Source organism: Sinocyclocheilus rhinocerous, unplaced genomic scaffold (genome assembly GCF_001515625.1).
Source record: "Sinocyclocheilus rhinocerous isolate Xijiao unplaced genomic scaffold, SAMN03320098_v1.1 scaffold6644, whole genome shotgun sequence".
In the NCBI taxonomy this organism is placed as follows: domain Eukaryota; kingdom Metazoa; phylum Chordata; class Actinopteri; order Cypriniformes; family Cyprinidae; genus Sinocyclocheilus; species Sinocyclocheilus rhinocerous.
This window is the reverse complement of record NW_015636842.1, coordinates 138,580-143,019: the sequence shown is the minus strand read 5'-3', so window position 1 is coordinate 143,019 and position 4,440 is coordinate 138,580. Positions and strand designations below refer to the sequence as shown.

At 36.1% G+C, this 4,440-nt stretch overlaps 1 pseudogene; it reads right to left on the bottom strand.

Annotated features, from left to right (window-relative positions):
• Positions 1–523: 523 nt before the first annotated feature.
• LOC107748097 (ATP-binding cassette sub-family E member 1-like) overlaps positions 524–4,440 on the bottom strand; it is a 13,778-nt pseudogene continuing 9,861 nt past the window's right edge.

Genomic DNA, 4,440 nt, shown 5'->3' with positions numbered 1-4,440 from the left:
AGTAAATCACTGGTAAATGATGGCGATTTGTAGATTAAAAAGCCTGTTGACTGTTGCACACAGTGTTTGTCAGCACTGTATCATCTTCCTGTAAAGTTATTTGTGTTTCTCGCTGAATTCAAGCGCTTCACATTGGATCTCACAGCGCTGTTTGACCGAGACTCATCAGCGAGTAACGCATCTGCTCTAGTGAACTCGCCTTGCGCCGCTGTTTGAACTTTGAGCCGAGCAGATAAACGAGTGGCCACGCTTCAAATGACTAGCGCTCTTTCATTCCGCCTTTGCCTCATAAACATTATATTGAACATTTATCAACCTCTTGTTATCGTTTTTCGAGGAAATTTATATCGCGCGATAATTATCGGTATCGATTTATCACCCAGCCCTAATTCAGGGATATCAAAAGAAAAATTTTCTCAGAAAAGAATATTACAATCCAATAAAATAGGATTAGATTTTTTGTGATTAAAATGAATAATTTGCTGGAATGTTAACTATTGGACTGGTGTGAGCTGATTTTTACCTCCTCCGTCTGGTTTGAGGCCTCCTGCAAGCATTCTGATGAACGTGGTTTTCCCAGTTCCTGAAAGAGGAAACCTCGTTTAGTGGACAATAAATGAAGTCACAATCACCACCGCTTCCTTTAACACGGAGCAGCATCTCACCGTTCTCTCCCAGCATGACCATGATCTCAGAGTCGTGAACTCTCCTTCCGTGATGCCGAGCGTGAAATCGCCCATGCTCTTCTTCATGTTGGGGTACTGATAGCGGCACATTTTCTTCACTTCCTCCTCAGCGGCCGTCTCCGCCACTTTAAACACCAGAGACGTCTCCCTGAAGCGCAGGTTCTCTGTCGGCACGTAGCCGTCCAGGAAAATATTGATTCCTGAAGGAAATAAGAGAATGTTATTGTAAAAACATAACATTTCTGAGTGCTGAACACAATACCTGAACAAAAACTCCGGCGATTTGAGTGGTTTCTAACTTAAACGCCTCTGATTCAAGAAATTAACAGACCCGTCCGTGATTGGCTTACTTTGCTCAACGCTGCAAAAACACGTTGAAATAGAAATCGATCTCCAGAGCGCAAACCATAACGCACTGGATAGTTCTGCAATAAAATGCCATTATTACAGCTTTAACTGAGAGTGCTTTTGGTTTCGTTTGAGGGTGCCCCCGTAGAACCGGGCCTGTTTCTGAGCATCACATGCAGGTTTTGGAGTGGGCCGTACCCTCCCGGACGCTGAAGGGCATGGTCACCACACCGTAAGCGCTGGGAACGCCGTACAGACAGCAGATGAAGTCTGACAGGTAATCCAACACACTCAAGTCGTGCTCCACCACAATGATGTACCTGCACAGAGGAATACGAGGTGTAAGGAGTAGTATTGAGGAGTAACTAGCGACTCTAAGAGAGCATCGGAGGAGCTTCAGACCTGTCTGGAGAGATGAGGGAGCGGATGGTGATGGCAGCTCTCAGCCTCTGTTTCACATCGAGATAACTGGACGGCTCGTCGAACATGAAACTAGAGAGAATAACGACAGTGCTATCAGTGCTGTTGTTAGCTAACTATTAACCAGTATTCATTCATTGAATTAAAGCTAAAATAACAAACACATAAATATTTGATGAAAAACTTACAATGAAAAATAGAAATGCTGCCTTCACAACTACTGACTAAAGTAATATTTTTACTTTAATAAAGCTAATTAAATATGTTTTTTAAAAACTAACAAAAATGACAAAAGCACATGAAATTTCTTAAAATGGGATATATAAAAATAAAAGATCAAAATATTATGAAATATTATAATAGTATATAAAAAAAACGTAAATATTGCTGAACACTACAGGATTTTAGATTAAAATTACTAAAACTGACATAAAAAAAATTAAAGCTAAATAAATATTAAACACCAAACTAATAAAAATGACAAAAGCACATGAAATTATTAAAATTAGTAAAATGAAGACGGAAAATCTAAAAAAAATTTAAAACACAAAAAATTTAATATTATATTATACAAATAATTATAAAGTAACACTGCAGGACGTTAGATAATTAAACTGAAATAAATTGAGTTTAAGCTTAAGTACTAAAATTAGTAAAATTAAAACTGAAATTTTTTTTTGATGCTAAATATAAATATAAAAAAAATTAAAATGACAAAGACACAACATTACTGAAACCAAAGCTGAAAATATGAAAATACAACCTAAAAATATTAATACTACAACAGTATGTAAATAACACTGAAATAATAATGAATGCTACAACACTTCATCATTACAATGAAATAAAATAAGTTTAAATACTAAAATTATTTAAAACTGAAATAAAAGTTAAAGCTAAACATATTTAATAAAACAAATAAAAATGACAAAAAAAGCATGCAACAAAATTAGTAAAACTAAAACTAATTTGATAATTGAAAAAAAAAAAACAAGCTCAAAATATCAACATTAAATAAACAATACTAAAATAACACTAATGAAAGAAAATACATTTAAACTGAAGCACTAAAACTGAAAAAAGTAGAAGCACAAAATAGACTAAAATTCGTAAAAATAATATATAAATAACGCTAAAATAACACTGAAACCTACAGGGCTTCATCACTGCACAAGTACAGATACTGAAAGACTCACATATCAGCTCTCTGAATGCAGACGACTGCGCAGGCGAATCTCTGCAGCTCTCCTCCTGACAGATCCTCAACATTACGGTCACGCAAGTGCAACAGATCTGACCAATCAGCCACATGACACAACAAAACCACCTACATTATTCGATCACATTTCTAAACATATACATGATCCTGCACAAATAGAAACGCATGTGTACTTACCCAGCTGTTCACACACCAGCTCCTCTGACTTGGTGTTGTCCTTCCTGCTCAGGATGGTCCTACTGACCCCTGCAGGACAAACGGAGAATTACAACACAACCAATCAAGCAGATATGACTTCAAATTTCCATCAGCTGCCGTTCATACTGACCTTAACGGTTTTGGGGATCTGATCGACATACTGCGGCTTCACGATGGCCTTCAGGTCGTCTTCCAGGATCTTGGTGAAGTAGTTCTGCAGCTCGGAGCCACGGAAATATGCAAGGATCTCCTGCCAGTCAGGAGGAGCCTGGAAAAACATGCATGAATTTATTTATTTATTCACTTTTTAATGCCATGCCAGCATCAAGGCTATTTTCATGGCAATCTCAGAATAATTAGAAAACGAGCTAATATGAAAACTAGAATGGACCTTTTTCACATTTCCGGGTTTCTCAGCAGCGGAAGTCGTCATATTTGGGTTAACTTGAAGAGCGGTGAATGGGAGAGTGCCACAAATATATTTTTTGCATTCCCATTTGCTCAAATAGCAACAGAAAAACTCCATGATAGTGTTTTCCTGACTTTCAATAAAAGGGAAAAAAATTGATAGGCTGATAACAGCAGTCAGAAGAGAGAACAATGTCAAATTTACCGTCTCTCCCATAGACACTGCATTAGAAACAACCTCGCATTAGCATGAACTGTTTTTTTGTACTTTGATGCAAAGGTGATACAATACAAAGAATAGAGTTATAAATGTACACACATTTAAAAAAAAAATGCAAATATGAAAAACTTTCGAGGATTTATGATGCTGATGGGAGATTCAAGGTTTCTTACTCTGTGTGAGGTGGAGGTCTATGAAGAAGGTATGATGAAATTTAGTGTTTTGGGAAACTAAAATATTGTGAAACTATTAAACATTTTCACAATAGTTGATATTTGGAAATTTATTGTTTTTGAAAATATAAAACTTCAACAGTTGCATGCAGGACAGGACTTAGGGGGGCGGGGGCCCCTGGGCTTGAGGTTAGGTTTGGGCCCTATAACTACAAATGCCCTCAAACAGAACATCATTATGGAGAAACACAAAATACACAAACATATGCTTTGAGGTTCATAAATAGTACAATTAATATACAACATGTCTAGGCTATAGTCAAAGTTTAAATGTAACTGGATGTGTTCTCTCAGTTGAGAGATCAAAACCCTGAAATAACTTTAAGCAAAAAAAAAAAGCCAGAGATGTTGGCTTATTAGTATTATAAAAGTTATGGTCATATCTGTGTCCTCTTATGTCAGGTTCTTTTTTAATCAATAAATTCAATCGAATAAAAAGACATGCTGGCTATTAACAATCAAATGAAATCACTATCAACAAAATTCATAGATGGATTGTGCATAAATGTTAAGTTTAAATATAACATTTTAATGTAGAAATATTAAATGATTGCAAAAATGAAATAAGCTACTTTTTTAAATATGAAACTACAACCAAAGTCTTAATCAGTGAGTTGAATCAACCGATTCGTTTAAAAAGCTGATTCATTTAACTCTGCAAACGACTGTAGCCTGATTGAATCATTTGCTGGTCTGTGTAACGCTGAG